The 22279-nt window shown below is 50.5% G+C and overlaps 1 pseudogene; it reads left to right on the top strand.

The window, feature by feature from the left end:
- Nucleotides 1-21679, top strand: part of LOC115399088 (contactin-associated protein-like 4) — a 45692-nt pseudogene extending 24013 nt beyond the window's left edge.
- The last annotated feature ends 600 nt before the right edge of the window (nt 21680-22279 follow it).

Genomic DNA, 22279 nt, shown 5'->3' with positions numbered 1-22279 from the left:
GAAGCAGGTTTGGTTAAAGACGACGCTCCGGCTCCGATTGATCGACTTAGAGACGTCAGGAAACAATCAGAGGAGGCAGAGTTTGAAACGACAGAACTTTTTCAAGGTTTCTAAAATGCTGCTCTTCAGCAGCGCTTCTTCGGATTACATTTACTACGCCATCGTCTGGATCACATGCGGAGAAATATATTTAGTTTTGACGAACAGAAGCTGAGAGGATCGTGGTCCTCCCGCTGTCCTTCCTGCTCATGTAAACACAGATGATATTATAAAGAACCAGTCAAGCGTCAGATTGGAATATTTTGTCTCTTTATATTCAAAGTTCAAACATTCAAAGCTGTCAACATTAGTCATGAATAGGATGTTATTGGAATTTTCAGTGAGAACGAGGTCTGGGGAGTGAGTGGGTGGAGGGTGTGGCTGGGTGGAGAGTTGGTTTCAGTGTTGAATTCTATTGGGTAGAGGGCAGAACTGGGTGGAGGGTTTGGGGGGTCAGGTTGTCTGCATCGTCCCTGTTCCAGGCCGGACTTGTTCCAGCAGGGTCAGATCAACAGTCAGTCTCCTGGAAGCAGGATCCATACATCATAACCTCCTTTGTCATATAAAATACCCACAATCCCTTGAGGCGACGGTAACGTCTCATAATCTGTCTGGAGTTGGTTTCATGTTCAGTTCCAGTCTTTTCTCATCCAAGCTGCTGCTGCTCCGTTAAAATCCTCAGAAAGCCGAACCTTGATAACGACAGCAGAGTGAATCAGTAAATGAAGACCTGAATCCTGGTTCACTTCACTCTGTCCAGCGCTCACGCCGCTCAGCCTTCAGAGGACATTCCGCTCCGCTCCAGCCCTTCTGAATAAATACTCCGCCTTATTAAAACACGTGTTCGTCAGAAGCACTCCGCTGCCCTTTACCGCTGTACATTCATCAGAATGAGGGGTTCGGGCTCGGACTCGGTATCATCGCTCACTGACTGTTTGCCTTCTGGTCCGTCTTTTGTGAGCTGATGATTGAAGTCACAGTCAGAACAGCGGTTTGGAGGAAACTTTGCGTTTTCTCTCATGAAATCCAGAGACACAGCTCGCCAGATGTACTTCATGAACCACGGCGTGCTGATGGAGGCCGACGGCAGCGCAGCGGCGTCTCGTCTGGACAGAGACGCTTCGCTTCCTGCATCTGTGCTCATGTAGAGACGAACTCGAGCCTTTCAATGCACTCATTTCTATACTTACATTTACAAGGAGCGTCTCACTCTATCAAAATTAATGAGGGTTTTTTACACATTTGACAGATTTATGAATATTTATGCTGTTGTCGTGTGTTGACCGGGAACAACGGGCCTCAACTCAAGATCAATAATTTAGAAAAAGAGTCTTCAGTGTGAGCGTACGACACACGGTGTGTCTGACTCAGTTGTTTTCATGTGTGTGTGATGTTTTCAATTGAATTCAGTAGGTAAAGAGACATCCTCCACCTAAACAGGCTTCTGGTAAGAAGACGATTCTGTGTCAGGAGCGTCGAACACTGTTCAGGTCAGCGGGGAACAAACGCCACGGTGGGCCGGACCGGTAAAATAACCATACTAACCTTTAAATGTGAACTTTAACGTTATTTGTTGCAGTAGAGAGTAGACATGGTGAGAATGTTGATATTTTCACAAAATTAAACAATCACTTGTTTTATTAATGAACCATTCAGGCAGCGAGCACTCATGGCAGCATCACTGATCTCTCAGCTTGACTCTGTGTCCAGCTGTGTCGCTACGCTGAAGAAATTTGTATTTAGCAATCCTTTTTTTTTTTTTGAGATTTTGACAGTTTACTTGGAGGTTTGGCCAGACTGGCGCCTCCTGCAGGCCATTTTTGGCCCACGGGCCTTAAAGCAGACTTATTATGCTATTTTTCAGTCACGTCATGTAGGTCTCAGAAGCCCAAAAACATAATATATAAGTTTGTTTGCCCCAAATTCATCCTATGTTCGGCGTTTGAGCGGTCTAAAAAGTGGCTCTGAGGAGCCCTCCTCCGAGCAGCCTGATATTCACAGCCTACTTTACGGGATGCACTTGAACACATCTGGCCACGCCCACTCTCTCCCACATGGTGGGGGCACAGTCAGAGGCACGTCTCCTCGACCGTTTCAGCTTAAAGGAATACTCCGAAGATTTTGGACCCACGCCCTATCCCGATCATTTACAGAGTGACATAAACTCATAAATACCTTTTTGTGTCCGTTCGTCCAGTGCCTGGCTAACAGCTGTTAGCATCGTAGTTAGCTTAGCTCAACTACTGCAGGTGAAGAGGAGACAGAGCCAGACTGAGAAAGTGGACAAAATACTCCTTCCAGTGGTCCAGGAGACGGCGTATTAGCACGTGAAGTAAATCCGAATGGTTATAAAGCATTTTAAAAGACTTTTTTTTTTCAATCCGTTAAAATGATGTTTTGATCCACACAGACCTGCGCGTGCGCAGTGCTCCGCGGAAGGATATATCGGAGCACAGCAGTAGAAGCATAGACTCAGCCGTTGTGCGCCTGGTATATCCTTCCGCAGCACACTATGCTTGTTCAGTTTTGTGTGTATCAAAACGCTATTTTCAGGGATTGAAAAGAAAACACGTCTTTTAAAAAGTTTTATAACCATTCGGATTTACTTCGCCATTCCCTGGACCACTGGAAGGAGGATTTTGTCCACTTTCTCAGTCTGGCTCTGTTTCCTCTTCACCTGCCTTAGTTGAGCTAAGCTAACTACGATGCTAACAGCTGTTAGCCAGACACTGGACTAACGGACACAAAAAAAAAGGTATTTATGAGCTTATCTCACTTTGTAAACGATAGGGATAGGGCGTGGGTTCAAAATCTTCGGAGTATTCTTTTAAGTTTCAGTTTCATTTTCAAAAATGTGGTGTAGCAAGACAAGGAGGAAAAACACAATTTTCAAATGTGAACGTCTTAATGAGGCTACGGCAGCACATACTACTATAACCACCTATCCGGGCCCCCCGGAGGCTGGGTCCTCTTCCGGGGCGGGGAGTGGTGTTCCTCTTGTTGATGGAGACAAAAGTAAGATTTCAGAATCGCGTGTTTGAATGTATATTTCCTTAAAAGTGCAGTGCGCAATTGAGGGAGGTGACTGAATTTTTCACTCCTGGGGGATCAGAGGATACAGAGGCTCTGGGAGGCGATATGACTGTAAAGACACCTTTTTAAAGTGAATTTTGCATAATATGACTCCTTTAAATTTGACACCCGTGTTCGCTGCAGGACTGTTATGGACTCAAAAACAGCCTGAAAACTCCTTTAAGTACTGATTTCATCAGAGCTGTCACACATATTCCACTGGCGAAGCGGCAGTTTTTCAGATGAACAGTGTTGAGTGTCGGATGAACTCGGTGACCCCAAACAAAAAACAAAAACAAAAAAAAAAACGAAAAACAAAGAGCGTGAAGGAAATCCTGAGGACAAGGGACCATGCATAGAGAGGCACCAGTATCAGGTCTGAGTCATTCCTGGAAATGAGCAGGACTGTGCTGGACTGCAGGAGTCTGAAGGGCTGAATGGCTGAGCGATTAAATAATCATTCAGTTTCCGGTGTGTTGATTAAAAACATAGTTAAAAATGGCCGCTGGATTCCTGGTTGGCTGAGCGATAAGGGCTGTGATCTGCTCCCTGGTTCAGATGAAGAAGTGGAAGAAGTTCTTGAGGAACGAAGAAAACAAGACAATTTGAGTATCTCTGGATGTTTTGTGTCCAAAGTGGTGAAAGCAGAGGACCCAGGACGGAGCCCTGAGGCACACCACAGCCTCCTGATCCTCCTCCAACAGGCCGGCTGTGACGATGCCTGATCACACAGCATCTTTAATTCTCTCTCCCTCTCTTTTCCTCCTATAGAGACACAGAAGCATGTTTTCCAACAATATCTAATCCATATTTAATGAGTGAGCGCATTTACCTCCGTCTCTCTGAAAAAACTCTGCGCTGCGCCGACGCTTTGGGATCACAGAGAAGCGAGCTGTATTTCCCTCCTCATTTATTCATGGCGTCTTCCTCCCTTCTCACGGTTAATTACTGCTCCTGGTGTCACCTGCTCTCCGACTGCTGCTTCCCTCTCAGCCGCCGATCGATTCTGCGTCTGACAACGGGAGAAGGTTGTGTTTACACCACAGCGGAGCTCGGAGCCTCTGGAAACACGTCTTTGAAAACGCTCCGTCCTCACAGAAAGTTTCCCTGCATGGTTTTCAACCCTCACAGCGTGGAACGTGATCTGCTCCGTCTCCGGAGCAGATAACGTTATGATGTAAACATGACTTCGTCAAGCCGATTAAAAGGAAGTGTCGAGTTCGTTCATGTTCTTGGTTTGAAACCTGTTGCTGCAGCAGGTCCTCGGCGGAGGGAATGAAGTGAAAACACGAAAATGCAAAACCGGGCAAGGCTGTTGGAATTAGAATAAATAAAACATTTGTGCAAAGAGAAATGCTCTAATTAATGTAACAAAGGCAACAAGAACTGCTGTTAAAATGAAGATTAAACAGATTTAGAAGAGAAAACAAACATAACGGTAATGGGACAATGTAGCTGCTAATTAATGGGATAAAATGTTGAATTAAAATGCATCAAATTGTTTTCTTTTAAATGATAAAGAATTAAAGTGTGTTGCAGGTGGTTTTGTGAATAAAGCAGTGATTTTCGATGAGAGACAGCGTTACAGCTTTAAAAATCAATTCTCTAATGTTAGTTTTGACAAAAGAATCTGATTGAACCAGTGAAATACTTCATAAAAATAAAACCAGTGTTATAAAGCCACGATTCCTGTTAACCCTTTGATTCACTGACTGTCTGGTCATGATGGGTCACGACTGCTTTCTGACTGTTTTCTTCAGCCGTGAGCTTGTATGGATCCGACTGTTGGATGAATCTTGTTGCAGATAGAAATCGATCATCTCGTTTCACAGTCGGAGTGTTTAAAGTGAAATAAAGAGGAACCCGGCTTCTCCTCTGGCTGGACCTCACAGAGGACGGCGGTGAAACCTCCGGTCCCCGGCCCCCTGCAGCGCCGCTCCAGGTCTGACTCGGGATTTCACGCCTCCCCTCCTGCTGCTGGCCTCGGGCGGGTTCCTGCTCACACGGAGCACGCCATGCAGAAGGAGGCGTCGGCGAGCCCGGAGAGCACGGACTGCTCCTTCCCTCCACGGCGTCTCGCAGACTCCTCAGCTCGTTCATATGGACAGACCACCGCCTGGACCGGTATTACTGCCCACTCTAAAACCAAACCAGGAGAACATGGACCGGGACCAGGAAGATATGAACCGGGACCGGGACCAGGAGAATTTGGATTCGGCTTCCTGACCGTCGCCCTGGATCGTCGGTTGCAGGGAGGCTGTGCTGAACTCGTCTCTCGGTCCCGAGCTCGGCGCTTCAGTCTTTCACAGTCCGGGTGTCAGACTGACTTAGTGAAGCCTAAACGTGGTCGACCTCTCGCACCGGTGAGTGAGTCGCTGTAACGCGCTCACTTCGCCAAGAATTAAAGTCTAAATGAATTCAGAACGACTCGTCAGTCGTCTGGATCGACGCTTCATAAATCACAGCAGCACATCTTCAGGGTGGAGGAAGACTCGGAACAGGCCACTCCACTCACCCGCCTCCTCCTCCTCCTCCTCTCCAGGCAGGAGTGCGTCCGCCGCCGCCGCCCGGCTGGCGCTGTCCGTGGGGAGCCTGTTAGATGACCAGCACTGGCATCATGTGGCCCTGGAGCATCATGGGAGTCACCTCAACCTCACCGTGGACAAGAGCACCCTATGGGAGCAGATCCCGGCCGGCCTGAGCCGCTGGCAGCACCACACGGTGTGTGTGTGTGTGTGTGTGTGTGTGTGTGTGTGTGTGTGTGTGTGTGTGTGTGTGTGTGTGTGTGTGTGTGTGTGTGTGTCATGACTACATGTGTCTGGGTTGTTCTATGTTTAAATTCTCCTGCTCTGCTCCGTCTCTCCATGTCTTCCCTGATCCGTCTCGGCGCCGCCGCCACAGCTGAGCGTGGGATCGGACTCGTCCTCGGACCCCCTCACACATTTCCACGGCTGCCTGGAGAACCTGGTCTATAACGGCCTGAACCTGGTGGAGCTGGCGGAGCAGGGAGACCAGCGGGTTTCTGTCAAGGTGAGAGCTCTGCTCTCCCTGCAGTCCGGCTTCTCTCTGACCCTCTCCGTCTCCAGATTCCCTCTGTGACCTTCCGAAGCGTCTTCCTGACTCTTCTCCCTCAGTTTGACGCTCGCTCTGCTCATTATCGTTAGGGCGAGGCTCTCAGACTCGCTGATGGAAGCTTCCTCGCGCTGCGTCCTTGGCAGGCGGTGGCGTTTTCGCTGTAATCGCTGTTTCCTCCGTCTGTCTCGTCGCAGGGAGACGTGACCTTTTCGTGCACCGAGCCGGTCTCCGTCGCTCTGACGTTCCACAGCGCGCAGAGCTTCCTGCGGCTGCCGGTAGAGGCCGACATGGCGGCGGCGGCGGCGGGCCTCTCGGTGGGGCTGCAGTTTCGGACGTGGAACGAGGCGGGGCTCCTGCTGACCTTCGACCTGCGGGATGGGGGCGGCGCGGCCTGGCTGTACCTGGACGGAGCCAGGCTCCACCTCCAGGTCCACAAGCCTGGCAGGGCGCCGCTGGAGCTCAGCGCAGGTGAGTGCGACCCCTGACCCCTCCACACCCACCTCAGTCCGCTCCAGTAGACCCATCGAGGTCTGGAGGAACATCTGGAAGTTGAACAACATGAGAGACACAGTGGCTGTTTCCAGGATCCGACCTCTGAGTCCGGAGGGCGTCGCAGAGGTTTGATTAAAACAATGTCGGAACGGGACGAGGCCAGGCTGGAATGAACGCTTTCAAATCCAAGTGAAACTTGGATTTCACCGTGAATCATGAGTTTCAGACCGAAGAGTTAGAAAGTACCTCGGTTACACATTTTGAAGTGAAAATGGAAAACTTCTGTAGAGTTCTGGGTGTTTTTCCACCACCACATCGGTTGGAGCCACTAAAAACGCAACTTATTAAAAACACTCGGTTACCATGGAAACAGTTTCCCTCTCTCAGATCTAGACCTCATAGACCAAGAACAGACGGGAGCCAAAAGAAGAATGTTTTTTCCTGCCACTGCCGGGTCTCGTCTCTTGTTGATTGTTGAACTTTAGATGAAACGGTAACAAGAATCGAGACAAGATAAAAGAAACACAACCAACAGCTTCTACAATCAGAGGGAAGGCTGTCAGTGAGCTGTCAATGCCATGTAAACTAGGGGTGGAATGAGTTCATTATGATTAATTACAAAGCCTATTATTAATTAGATTAAGATTTTTATTGCATACCACCATTCATATGAATATCTGATTATACATAAAGGTTATGGATGTAGGTCACCGTGGTAAAGCAGATTCTCCCCCCAGGTTTGGCTGTGAATGACGGCCAGTGGCACTCTGTGGACCTGATCTCAGCACGGGGACGTCTGTCCATCGCTGTGGACGGAGAAGACGGAGGCAGCGCTCACGCCAGTCCCTCGTTTCCGATCACCGCAGGAGGCCAACTCTTCTTCGGTGGTAAGACAGTGATCCAATGAAGCTTTAAGCCGGTTTAAGTTTACGCTTCTGTTTTTGGCAGAAGGTAATATTCTGTCGGATAGAAGCGACGCAATACAATGAAAAGCTGTGGTCCACGATCCAAGCCGTGTGGAACACCAGAGGACATTTTGTCTATGAGAATGTGTGTTAGGTTAGAAAATATCAAGAAGAAGCAATGAAAAAGCAGGAACTTCCAGGGACTCGTCCGGTCTTTGACCTCGTGTTGACCCACCGTGTGACTTGCCCAGGAAGTCCGACCGGCTGCTTCCTGGTGTGCAGGTTGTCCTCCGGAGCAGAACCGTCAGGACTGCCTCAACCCTTTCCCGGCCTTCCGGGGCTGCATGCGTCTGCTGGCCGTGGCCGACCGGACCGTGGACCTCATCGCGGTGCAGCAGAGGATTCTGGGAAACTACAGTCACCTGCAGATCGACATGTGTGGCATCATTGACAGGTCAGACCCGAGGACGCGTTGCACCGCCGCCGTGTTTTAGATCTGCAGCGAGGTCGAGCGCTTGGAGCCGTGAACCTGAGTTTGACTCAATCAGAATCATCTTTTCTTAGAAATGTTTGTTTTTTGACACGATTGTTGAGCGACGGTCGCACTGCCTCGTTAAATGTGCGCCTCCAAATTAAAACTTTTTCTTCTGTCCTTCCGACCCTGTTTACTCTCACAGGCAGCGGCTGTTCAGTGTGATCGCCGCCACATTATTAATTAAAGGGATTTCCACAAAAGATTGATCATTTTTTATATTTTCGAAGCATGTTATCATGAAAAACCAAAAAGGAAGTCGTGATGAGAACACCGTTAGAGTGACGGATCAATAAACAGTGTTGAAAGAAATAGTAGCGCCGATAAACTCTGACCGATACCGATCCCTGTCAAGGAGCGACACTGAACAGTGATGTGGAAAATGTGACTGATGGAACAGGGTTTGGTTTAACCCTGGGGTCAGGGTTAAGGTTAGGGTCAGGGGTCAGGGTTAGGATTAGCCGTAAATCACATTTCCTCAGTAACTCATTACTTTCTGTTGTTGTAACATATAAAAAAGCTTCACTCACTCTCCTAATGCAGGATATTTTACTCTGAAATATCCATTATTGCCATCAGACCGGATCAATATCTCCTGATCAGAGAGCCGGTCGCCTCCTTTCTTTTTCCATCTGGCAGCGAAATGTCAGGTCAGCTCTGCTCAGCGGCTTTCAGGCAGCGTTGAGTCTGAGCAGCAACGCATCGATCCAGAACACGACTTCAGACCTTTCGCCCAATCATTAGAGGCCGCCGGTAAACACCACACCCGTTCTCCGCCCCCAGGGTTTGGTTTCAGTGAAATGTCGCCGTGGAGAACTGACTCCCATCCGTCCGACCCTTCCTCTCCGGCGCTCCGTCCATCACGTTTACCGCTGCGCTCCTGGAAAAGATGGCCGCAGGTTCCTTTCAGGAGACGAGCCGTTCATCGAGCATGAAGTGGTGTGGGAGCTTCTCTCAGCGGACAGAAGAGGGCGGGGCTTGTTTGACGGAGCAGGGATGGTATTGTGAAGAATTCACGTTCTCTCCGTTCTCGTCCTCCTCTCAGGTGTTCTCCGAGTCACTGTGAGCACGGCGGCCGCTGCGCTCAGTCCTGGAGCAGCTTCCACTGCAACTGCTCCCACACCGGCTACAGCGGCGCCACCTGCCACAGCCGTAAGCACAACACGCCACGCCCACGCTACAGCCACGCCCACACTCACTCCACGCTGCACTCATGCCCGTGCCACACCACACCACTCCACGCCACGCCGTTTAGAGGGAGTCAGAGAGGAACGTGGGCCTTTGAAGAAAGAAAAAAACTAATTCAAAACTAGGAAGTCAGTGCGATGTTTGGACTGAAGACTGTCAGGCTGTTGGAGGGGATTCTCTGCACTGCATAACCTTTCTGTATGGAGTATAGATCAGGCTACTCGTTAATGATAAGACATTAATGATTAGTTTAGTTAAACCAAAACGTCAGAAAAGTAACCAAATTTGATTTGATCAGTCCTTTATTCTGAAGTGCTGCTGGTCTTGCTGTTCGGTGGCTTCGGTCCTTCAGGACCACTGAAGAAGAAGAACTGCCCCCCCCCACCCCCCCAGTGCTCACCTGCACGGCTGCCCTGCATCTGTAATGAAGGTTAAGTAGGTTGGGTCAAATGCAGAGGAACCGTCTCCCCACGGGGATCAATAAAGAAACTTCCATTTTTAACCAGCGCCATCAATTAGCCATCAAGGTTAACCTGCAGGAAGTGAAGGAGACTGAAGCTAAATGAGGAGGAGCCGCTGCAGCCGGAGGCGGCGAGAACGGCTTGAGGAGCGAGTGCAGTGATGATAATGATGATGATGATGATGATGATGATGATGATGATGGCGGTGTTTTCTCTCAGCGATATATGAGCAGTCCTGTGAAGCGTACAAACACAAAGGCAACACGTCGGGCTTCTACCACGTTGACGTAGACGGGAGCGGCGCCATCAGACCACTGCTGGTGTACTGCAACATGACAGGTAACACACACACACACACACACACACACACACACACACACACACACACACACACCACCTCTCTCACTGGGACTGACGCTTCGTTACTCGTCAACTCAAAACTTTCACTGCGTTTTGTGTCTGTTTACACGACGATGATGCCCAGAGCCAATGGCTCAGAGCCAATGGCCAATGGAAATGTGGGAAAGAGAACTTTCCTGAGACTCTGCTCCGGGACCTGGACCTGGACCTGGACCTGGTCCTGGTCCTGGACCTGGACCTGCACTCCACAGCTGTAATATGCAGTAGTTCTGCACATGCTCAGTAAAGGGACAATAAGAACAAAGCTTTCCTCCAGAGAATCATGACTCCCAGTCCAGATCCCCCTGGTTCCAGTCCAGATCCTCGTGGTTCTGATCCAGATTTTCCTGGTCCACAACAACAGTCCTAACTGGTGTTCTGTCCACCTGAATGTCCTGTTCTCCCATTGCAGCACCACCTAGTGGCCCAAAAATGTACTGAAAACTACATGGTTTTCAGTGTTTGTTATTTCGGTGTCGTAGAACTTCGTCTTCTAATCATCGCCGTGTAAACATAAAAACTTTTCTGAAATGAAAACGCACTTGAACCGTTGTGGTGTGAATGGATCCTCACTGGGCAGGACCCGGGTCTCGTCCCTCCTCCAACAGAAGGCGGGACCTGGACGGTGATCCGGCACAGCGGCCCGGAGCTGACCAGAGTCCCGTCGTCTCCCGGAAGCTTCCGGCACCAGGCTCACTTCCAGTACGCGTCTGACGAGGAGCAGCTGGCCGCAATCATCGGCCAGTCGGAGCACTGCCAACAGGAAGTGGCGTACCACTGCCGGAAGTCCCGCCTCCTCAGCGCGGCGGGTGAGGCCGGACGGACGCGCCGCGATCCGGGAGCCGGACTGGGTGTTGGGATCACGGTGGGCTGATGTGTGTGTTCCAGACGGCTCCCTGCTCAGCTGGTGGGTCGGAGGTCCGGGTTCGGGCCAGATCCAGACTTTCTGGGGTGGGGCCGATCCAGGAAGTCAGCGGTGTGGCTGCAGCGTCGAGGGGAACTGCGTGGATCAGCGACACCACTGCAACTGTGACGCCGACCGGCCCGAGTGGTGAGAGAGGGGCGAGCAGCAGGAACCGCTCTTCATGTCGGATCTTCTGTTCGTTTTTAACAGTGGAAATCAGTCCTGTCTCACTTTGATCAGCTCCTTCTCCTCCTCTTCTCTCTGCTCTGTGATCTGATCCGTCCAGGCTGACGGACTCAGGCCTGCTGACCCATAAGGAGACGCTTCCCGTCCGGTCTCTGGTTCTGGGCGACGCCCAGCGGCCCGGCTCGGAGAGCGCCTACAGGGTGGGGCCTCTGCTCTGCCACGGAGACAGTGAGTCCCGGCCTGTCGGGGGTGTGTGTGTGTCTGTGTGTCTGTGTGTATGTATGTGTGTGTGTCCTGATGGCGGAGCTCCTCCGCATCACGCAGGAAACATCTGGAACTCGGCCTTCTTCCACAAGGAGACGTCGTACCTGCACTTCCCCACCTTCCAGGCGGAGCTGAGCGCCGACATCTCCTTCCTCTTCAAGACCGGCTCGTCGTCCGGCGTCTTCCTGGAGAACCTGGGCGTCAGGGACTTCATCCGGATCGAGCTCAGCTGTACGTGAAGCCGGTGCGATCACGCGGTGATCCAACCACAACGCTGAATCTTTCTTTTAAAGTTAAACTGGAAATACATCTGTGACGACATGTTTGACATCCGTCACCTTTCACTGGTCCACACTTCGTTATCTGTCTGCTTTTACAGGAGTGAAAACATGGAGGAGTTGTTCCACCCAGTCCTGACTTTCTCCTCTGCCTTCCACAGCTCCCACCGAGGTGGTCTTCTCCTTCGACGTGGGCAACGGTCCGCTGGAGGTCCGGGTCAAGGCCGACCTGCCGCTGAACGACGAGCGCTGGCACCGGGTCCGGGCGGAGCGCAACGTGAAGGAGGCCTCGCTCCGCCTGGACGGGCTGCACTCCGCCTCGCTGGAGGCTCCGGCCGAGGGACACATCCACCTGCAGCTCAACAGCCAGCTCTTCATCGGTCTGTGTGTGTGTGTGTGTGTGTGTGTCTGTGTGCGCGCGCACTGCACACCTTGAGCTTTACACACCATCAGAACAATAAGTTCATAGATAATCTGATCTGTCACAGCTTTAAACAGGGTGGAGGCAGACGCCGTCCTCACACACACCGACGCCTACAGGCGCTTTAAAGTCACCATTTAACCTTGTGAGCCGAAGATTAAAACCATGCAGGCTCAGGAAGAACATGCAAACTGCACCGGATTCAAATCAAAGGCCCCGTTTCCATGAGTCGTTCTTGGGTTTTCGTTTCGGTTAAGTTTTACATAGCGAGGTTTTAGAACCGATCTGTTTCCATGGAAACGACAGAAATGCTGTAAACGGTGGTAGTCGGCATGCTGGCCCGCCCGCTGGTGGACATTGCTGGATGTTTTTGCTCTGTTGTCATGGAAACAGAAACCCAAAACATAAAGATTTTCAGTTTTCACTTGAAAACCTGCATCTCTGTTTATGTTGACGACTCACCGCTCTCCTTGTTTCATACATGTATAGATATGAAAGAATACAGCTGAAAAATGTGTGCTGAGGAGGAATCAAAGCACGTTTCTGTGATTGTCTGATCAGATTCAGTCAGAATTATCAGACACATTTTAGTTTAGTTTAGTTTAATTTAGTTTAGTTTAGTTTAGTTTAGTTTAGTTTGTTTCTTTCATTTAAAGCAACAAAACAAAAACAAAAAATGATGAAAATAAATCAATGTCATCAGTTTGGACACAAAACAAACGAAAGAAAAGGAGCAGAAAGAAGAGCAATCTTATTATATCTGCCCCTTTACATACAAATTATTTAAACTGAAACAATTGACAATACTCAAAAACTCATTTTCGCTGAATCAAATAATTTTCTATTTCAATTTTCAAAATAATTTTAATTCAGTCTTTTTGTCTTGACTGGGCAGAATCGGTTAAACAGTGCCGTGATAAGGTTTCACTTTAATCTTTAAAGGTTTCCTCTGTTGTGGTGCGGAGTGTTGGTGATGAAAATGTCCATATTTTCACAAACTCAAATAACTCGAAACAGTACGAAACAGAACGGTGAAATATTGAGAACAAAAACCTTCTGACAGGATGGAGACTGGATCAGAGCCTCCAGCGGGTCAGATTTGGCCCACGCTCCTTATGTCCTGGTTTACATGATTAGTTGACTAATCTGACCCTGCTGAACCTGTAATAATCCAGTTTTTAGTGTGTGTGTGTGTGTGTGTGTGTGTGTGTGTGTGTGTGTAAGTGTTTGTGATGCTGCGAGCAGAAAGTCGCCTTAATTTAATGAAGCTTCAGTGGGAAAGCTGCTGCTTCCAGTCACCTTCAGTCACCTTGGCAGCGTTCGGGATGTTCAGGAAGTGGCTTCCCTGACAGTTCCTCATGGCTCTCTGCACCCCGATATGAGCATCATCCACTCTGCAGGGCTGGAAAGCTGTTTATCTGCTCATCAGAGGCTCCGGGCTGCAGCCAAACTGGCAGCCGCAGACAATTATAATGTTTCAGAGACTGAGCTCCGAGGACAGGCAGGCAGGCGGTGAGACTGCAGGAAGTTAGAAAACAATAACTTTTGGAGTTAAACCGGTGTCCTTCAGAGGAAACGTTTCCCCGTCACCGGACGGGACGAGCCGGCTGTCAGAGGGACTGACAGCCGTCCGACTGACGGCGCGGCGCGGCAGACAGCCAGACAGCCAGTCAGTCAGACGTCGACGCCAGCGACGCTTCTCCACCTGCCAGCCTGCGTTGCGTCACCTTTCATCACCGCGTCGTTTCAGAAATTCAGCCGGTGACAACTTCTTTGTTTCCGGCGGTGCGGAGCATGTCCGGCATTAGTAATGAAACCAGAGGTCAGTCAGTCCAGAGTCGGAGGCGTCGGTGAGTTCATGAAGGACGCCACAAAAACACCAGCCTCAGAAATACTGATGCGGTCAACACCTTTCATCCTGTGAACCGGAAATTCCTCTGGATCGTCAGTTTGTTGAGGCTCATTCCTCCATCTGATCACTCCGTCCAGCAAACAAGATTCTCTATAATCTGGATGTCGGAGGAGGAAGATGCTCTATAATGTATATAATCTAATAATTTCATTATTAATCTTATTAATTGGTTTCTGGCAGATCGCTGTCAGAAGTCGCAATGTGGGACTTTTGAACGATAGCTTTAACATATTCCTGGTTTTTCTGTCATCTGGAGTATTTCATGCAGAGACAGGATTTTAATAAAAGCCTCCGTCTGACTGCAGGAGGCACGGCGTCGCGGCAGCGGGGCTTCCGGGGCTGCCTGCGCTCCCTGCAGCTGAACGGCGTGACCCTCGACCTGGAGGAGCGGGCCCGGGTCACCCCGGGCGTGGAGGCCGGGTGTCCGGGCCACTGCAGCAGCTACGGCTCGCTGTGCCGGAACCGGGGCCGCTGCGTGGAGGCGGCCGGCGGCTTCTCCTGCGACTGCGGCCCGTCCGCCTTCACCGGCGCCTTCTGCGAGCGAGGTACACCTCACACTCCGACCACACACACCGCGTGTCGGAGGAAAGCTGCCGACTGTCCCTCTGGACGGAGCCGTTGCATTCTCAGATCTTCTCATGTTAATGGTGTTTTCTCGCTGACGTCGACGAAAAGAAAGATGGAAAAACTGACGGGCTGACTTCCCCGAAACACACGTTCCTCTGGGTGCCTTCAGAAAGAGAATCCACACAGAACCTGAGCAGTGAAACCCTCCGGGTCTCTGAGGACAGTGCAGTTTTAAAGATCCTCGTCCAAACGGTTTTCCAGCTAACTAACTACCCATTAAATGTCCATGGTGACTAGTTAGTAGCTCCACTGTCCAGAAGATGGAATAACGCAGGGCTCTAAGTTCAGCACCTTTCAAAGCACGTTAGGAGGAAGATGCTCTATAATCTGGGTGTTAGGTGGAAGATGCTCTATAATCTGGGTGTTAGGTGGAAGATGCTCTATAATCTGGGTTTTCGATGGTGGATTTTCATGCGTTCCCAGGTTCCAGTTTGTAATCTCCGTCATTTCCTGGCAGGAGTTTTTGCTCCATGTTTCTTCTTGACAGCTTCTCTGTCTTTTTGCTCAAACCGATATTCAATCCTCAAACTGCTGATCCTGAATGAGACTTACAGGCAGAGTGTGTTAAAGGGAGGGATGGTGAGTGTGTTTGCTCTGAGAGACATTTTGTGGCTCCGCTCGGAGACTTGTTGTCGTTATCGCAGGAGTGTTTCCTCGGCTCGGAAGCACGCCTTGCATGTCTTCAGTAATTACCGACCCCGGCTGAGAGTCGGCGACGCTCCGCGGCTTCGTTTGCTGCTCCAGTAACGAGACATTCAGATTCCTGTTGTGTTCCCTCACCTGTCAGCCAGTTTTGTTGTTTTTTGTCGACGAGCTCACTAATTAACCGTTGTCAGAGAAGCACATACGAGTGTGTGACTCATTGAGAACCCCCCCCCCAGTGAAACTAGACCCCCCCCAGTGAGAGCCTGGACTCCAGCAAAAGCTCCAGGACTCATTAAAATACAGATACAAACGAAAAACAACTGGAATGTGGGAAACGGAAATCAAGTTTCTTCACCCGTCTGAGTTCAGACGACGGCGTATAAACGTGAAACATTTCAGGAACCAGAACGCCAAACCGATGAGTTTATTTAACGCCGTGTTAAGAGGAGCCTTCACGTTCCAGAGGATTTGTGGATCACTGCTCAGTTCAGCTGTAAAACCAGCCCAGAAAACCAGTCTAACTCAGATCTTCACCTGGTTCAGTTGTTTTCACAGCACTTTGTTTTTGGTTGTATCCGGTGTTCCCCAGGGTTCTCTTCTGGGTCCTCTGTTATTTTCTCTACATTTGATTCTACTTTGTTGTATAAGTGTAAATATAAAGTCTTTTCACGAAACTTCTCTGGAATCTGGAAGCTCCTGAAGTTAAAGCAAAGTGTTGACCTGAAGAACCGAGTCCTGCTGTAACCTGAGACTAAACCCTGTGACTCTGCAGAGGTTTCAGTCAGCCTGAAGTCGGGGTCATCGATCAGCTACACCCTGGAGGAGCAGCAGGTGGATGAGATGAACCACAGCACCACCTCCTCCTCCTCCTCCTCCACCCTCAGAGCGGAAAACGTCTCCCTGAGCTTCAGCACCGGACAGAGTCCGGCTCTGCTCGTCTTCATCAGCTCCCACCGAGGACAGTACCTGGCTCTGCTGCTCAACAAGCGAGGTGAGCTCCGTCACACCTCCACCGGGGTCACTCGCTCCGTCACACCTCCACCGGGGTCACTCGCTCCGTCACACCTCCACCGGGGTCACTCGCTCCGTCACACCTCCACCCGGGGTCACTTGCTCCGTCACACCTCCACCGGGGTCACTCGCCCCATCACACCTCCACCCGGGGTCACTCGCCCCATCACACCTCCACCCGGGTCACTCACTCCGTCACACCTCCACCCGGGGTCACTCGCTCCATCACAAATCCACCGGGGTCACTCGTTCCATCACACCTCCACCGGGGTCACTCGCTCCGTCACACCTCCACCCGGGGTCACTCGCCCCATCACACCTCCACCCGGGGTCACTCGCTCCGTCACACCTCCACCGGGGTCACTCGCCCCATCACACCTCCACCCGGGTCACTCACTCCGTCACACCTCCACCCGGGGTCACTCGCTCCATCACAAATCCACCGGGGTCACTCGTTCCATCACACCTCCACCGGGGTCACTCGCTCCGTCACACCTCCACCGGGGTCACTCGCTCCGTCACACCTGCACCGGGGTCACTCGCTCCATCACACCTCCACCGGGGTCACTCGCTCCGTCACACCTCCACCGGGGTCACTCGCTCCATCACACCTCCACCGGGGTCACTCGTTCCACTACACCTCCACCGGGGTCACTCGTTCCATCACACCTCCACCCGGGGTCACTCGCTCCCTCACACCTCCACCGGGGTCACTCGCTCCCTCACACCTCCATCGGGGTCACTCGCTCCAAGATTTATCAGGAGCGTTTTTCCTTCCTTCCTTCCTCATAACCTGAAAGACAGACGTCACTCGGCTCTTTGTTTCAGTAGATTCCAGCAGATTCCAGTAGATTCAAGTAGATTTCAGTAGATCCATCAGATCAGGCTAAATCTGTCACAAATATCTGAACTGAAGAACATTAAACCACCATATGGGGAGAAGAAGCTTCTTCTCTGGATCCTCTGACCGGAACACTCCTTCATCCTGGGGGTGTAGTGGTTGGTTCCCTCACCTCACGGAGAGTCCAGGCTTCTTCCATGTGGAGTTTGCATGTTCTCCCAGCGTGAAACCAAACAGCTGGTTGGAGACTCATTGACACAATGACATTTCAAGTGAAACACATCGTTTTTGAGTTTCCATTTCAGAACAGTGTTGCATTTACACAGCAGCCATCCATCATCACCCCTCCATCCTCCTGTCCATCCATCCATTCATCCACCCATCCATCCATTCATCCACCCATCCATCGAGACAAGAGTATGAGAGAGAAAATGCCTTGGATTACAGCTTTTCTTAATTGTCTTTGTTTTTCTTGTCTTCTCTTGGTGTTTTCTTTATTTTCTTGGTGTTTTCTTTGTTTTTCCTGTCTTTTCTTTGTGTGCAGAGGAGCTGGAGGTCAGATACAGACTGGACGTTAACAAAGAAGCAGAAATACTGAAGAGTGAAGTGAAGAACCTCTCCGACCAGCAGCTGCACGCTGTTACTGTCAGCAGACTGGCAGACGCTGTGTCTGTGCAGGTAACACACACACACACACACACACACACACACACACACACACACACACACACACACCTGCCTGTCATCTCCATGATGTGTTTGCTGATTCTGTTTCATCATTGTCTTCCAGATCGACCAGAACCCCAGAGAGGGCCTGAACCTGACGTGTGATCTGGACTTTCTGGACTTCAGTGGTGTGAAGTCTCTGGTCCTCGGCCGGCTGCAGCGTGAGTCAGCCCAACATCCAGATATATATTAAAAAAAAAAACTAAACCAGAACAAACGAGGGCTCTCAGCCTTCACGGCTCTCAGACTGTCTTCACAGATGGTTTTTTTTTGGCGCGGATGTGACGGATTTCTGAGGCTTTGACACATTTCTGTCAGATCTGAGGTGTTAATCATGAGGCCTGTGGTTCTAAAGCGAAACACTAGAGGCTCCGATCCTGCAGAACCACCAAGAAGAAACCGAAAGTTTAGAAAGATCAGACTCTCAAAGAGCCGTCTGCGGACTGACTCCGGGGGTTTGATCGCCTTGGTGTTGTTCCCCTGCAGATTGGGGCGAGTTGGACCCCGGTCTGGCTCGTGTCGCCGCTCTGGGTTTCTCCGGCTGCCTCTCGGCTGTGCTCTTCAACTCCGTCAGCCCCCTGAAAGCCGCCCTGCTCCACCCGAACCCGCCCTCCGTCACCGTGACCGGACCCCTGCTCCGGTCCGCCTGCGGCTCCTCGGCTCCGAACGCCGACTCGCCGGAGACCGGGCACCACCCGTCAGGTCGGTCCTCCACCGCCGGCGCCACGCTCCACTCCGCCTCCGCCCGTTTCCCTCCACCCTCACCTGACTCTGTTCCTGCAGGTCAGTCCGGATCGGCGGAAACCGGCCGGCCTCTGGCGAACGCCGGGCGGCGGGACTCGGCTCTCATCGGAGGTACCGAACTCCTCTTCACCTCCGTTTTTCACCGTTTTCCACCAAACTGAGATTTATCTGCAGCCGCAAAACATTTTGATGATCTGAAACCAACAAAAAACATCCGAAACAAAAACACTGAGGATGTGTTCTTGAATTGTTGTTGCGACAGTTTGGACATATCTAAATATGTTTTTAGTTTTTGGAGTACTTTCACTTTAATTCAGTTTGTAGACCAGCAGATGGTCCACTCTGTTCGGATTATTGATCTACTGTCTTCTTCTACTAATGCTTCAATAGAGAATTTCTTCTCTGTTGCTGAAACTCAAGAAAAGTGTTTGATTTTTCTTAATTCCTGGATTTATCGTCCCGTCTTTTCACCAGTCCAGTCCTTCTCAGATCTAATGTGTTCTCTGAACTAACATGAATCATTTTGTTTGTTTCTCATGTTTTCCTCTTGTAATGCAGCTCCACTCAGAAAACTGAAGGCTAAATTCCAGCTAATGAATGCTCCAGTGTGTCTTTTCACACACAAGAACACACAGCTAATTAGAAAACAAATGGCTTCTCGCTCCGAACACAGAACCTGCCAGTTTTCAGTTTTTTTTTTTTAGATTGCTAACGTGTCTGTGGAGACCTTCTAATAGCTGAAATTGCCCGGGAGCCTGGAGAGAATTAGCGGCGCTCCGCAGCGCTAATGACGGAGCCGAAGCGGCCGGATGTTTCCTCCGAGCCCGCCGGACCCCTGACCGGCCGAGTTTCCATCTCCAGCTCGGTTCTTCGCTCCTAATTAGCCCCAACCCTGTGATTTTCTACCTTCATGTGAAAACCGACATTTAAAATTCAAGTTTTAACAAAGGCAAAAAAAAAAAAAAAAAATCCCAACAACAACAAGCACTCGACCGACCCATTTTACCACTAAAACGATGTAGGATCTGTCCTTTTCAACGTGTTCTGCGGTTGCTGTTACCTTTCAGTCTTCAGAGGAGAACCTGAGCTCCACATGGTCGTTAGCTTAGCTGCTAACAGCCTGAATGCAGCTACTGGCGTGAAATCACCTCAGATTAATGTTTGGGAAGGAGGCGGTTTTAGATATTCGGTAGTTTGGTAACTGGCACTGACTCACTGCTGGGTTAGCTAGTTTGGAAAACTAGTCAAACCCAAGCCCGGTTCCAGACAGTCGAGATTAGTCCCATATAAAGTCTAGATTAGATCCTGGGTCTTTCCAGTGTAGGTCCTTTTTGGGCCAAATTAGGTCCAGATTGAGTCTAGATGGATCCAGATTGAGTCCATATGAGATCCACATTAGATCTGGATTAGAGCCAGATTCAGGTTCAAATTAGATCCAGGTATAGATCCAGATTAGATCCAGATTTATGTCCACATTAGATCCAGATTGAGTCCAAAATGAATCCAGATTTCGGTCCAGATTAGATCCAGGTGAGATCCAGATTTAGGTTGAGATTTAGGTCCGGGGGTAAATGATTCAAAACTACTTGCTACAGCTGCAGCCCTTCTTCTGAGTGACTCTAAACACCATCTAGTGGTGAAAGCTGGTACTGCAGGACTCAATGAGCTGCAAAATTCAAGGTTGAGTTTGCATGTTTTCCCTGAGCGTTGCTGAGTTTTCCCCCTCAGTGTGAAGTGAACCGGCGTTTCAATTCAGCCTGACGGTTTGACCCAGTTATCCTATGTTCCAGTTCAATTCCTGAGTAAAAAGCATGGAAACGTTTTTCAGTGTGGACTTGGCGCCGGTTCCCTCCCGACCTGCTCCAACGGGATACAGTCGGGTCGGCACCAATCCAAGTCGGCCCTGGCCAACTCGGCACTGCCCCCGGGATACAGTCAAGTCGGCATCAAGCCAAGTCGGCCTCGTTGGGGGGGGGCACTCTCAAGTGGCCGAGTTGGTCGGTGCCGACTTGACTGTAAGCTGCTTACCAACTCGGCCAAAAGCCTCTTTTTTTTTTCAATCACGATGCGGCTGCGGCGCAACGATTTGCACAGTTTTTTGACGATCTCTTTGAACCGAGTAGCTTAGCTACGAGCGCTTAGCGGCTGTCTGGTCATGTGACCGGTCCCCACGGCATTCTGGGAATCGTAGTGCTACAATGCCGGCTGCAGCGCGACGATTTGCACAGTTTTTTTCGTGCCAGCTACGCCACTTCTCCTCATGTAGCAGGCGGGAGACTGGAGCACAAACTGTGATGATGGTGACTGACAGGTTAGAGGTGGATAATGTACCTGGAGCTTAATGTTTGACGTCTTGTTTGAACCGAGTAGCTTAGCTACGAGCACGCAGCGCGAGCGGCTGTCTGGTCATGTGACCACATCATGTGACCAGGCGGCGTTTGATCAAACCAGTCGCCTGCATTATAATTATAAAACTGTGCAAATCGTCGCACCACAGCTGCATTGTGATTAAAAAAAAAAAAGGCTTTAGGCCAAGCTGGTAAGCAGCTTACAGTCAAGTCGGCACCGACCAGCTCGGCCACTTGAGAGCCCCCCCGCCGCGAGGCCGACTTGGCTTGATGCCGACTTGACTGTATCTCGGGGGCGGTGCCGAGTTGGCCAGGGCCGACTTGGATTGGTGTAGACCCGACTGTAATCCGCTCCAACGCAGGTTCTTCTTCCGGGTGTCAGGTGTGGTTGCATGAGGTTCTCGCCGCTGTGACTCTGTCCTCCGTCCTCCTCCGTAGGTCTGATCGCCGTGGCGATCTTCCTCGCCGTGTCTGCGCTGGCCGTCCCAGCTCGATTGCTCTACCGGAGGAAAGGGACGAGCCGGAGCCCGGAGCTGAAGACGGCCAAACCGGAAGACGGACCGGAGCGGAACGGAACCACGGAGAACCAGAGGGAGTGTTTCATTTGAGAGGACGAGAGACGGAGACGGACAGGACAGGACTCCCTCCGGTCTCACGCTGGACTCAGACGGGGCTCGAACATGAGGTCCAGACAGGAGGCCTTGGTGGTTGACTCTTCTCCAGGAAGTGTGACGAGTGTCGGTGCAGGCTCTGCTCCGTCACTTCCTGTTTCCGCCTCTTGGTTCTTCTCTGCCAGACGTTTACCAAACACACTGATGCTTCCAGTCGTCCATCGTCTGAGGCTCCGTTCGCACGACGACGACGTTTTCAAGTGGAGACTGAAAACCTTTGTAGCATTTTGGACTCTGGAGTCACTGAAAACGCAACTTTTTGAAAACGTTCCGGCTCGGTCTGTGTGGAAACGGGAGGAAAACACAAACTGTCCAAGCTGTGGAGGACCGACCGCTCCACTGCACCACAGTCCCAAAGCCGCCAGAGAGAGAAGCCGTTTCTTTCTGTAAATAAATCAAATGTAAATATATCGTTTCTTTTCTTTTTTTTTTTTTTTAATGTCCAGTTTGACGCTGCCTCCATGGATTTTGGGAAAACTTGATCATAAACTGTATTTCTCATTTGGGGCCGGTAGCTGCCAGTTACACTGGAATAATT

Source organism: Salarias fasciatus, chromosome 13, assembly GCF_902148845.1.
Source record: "Salarias fasciatus chromosome 13, fSalaFa1.1, whole genome shotgun sequence".
NCBI lineage: Eukaryota > Metazoa > Chordata > Actinopteri > Blenniiformes > Blenniidae > Salarias > Salarias fasciatus.
Note: the sequence above shows the minus strand (reverse complement) of the source record. Positions and strands in the feature narration are given on the sequence as shown.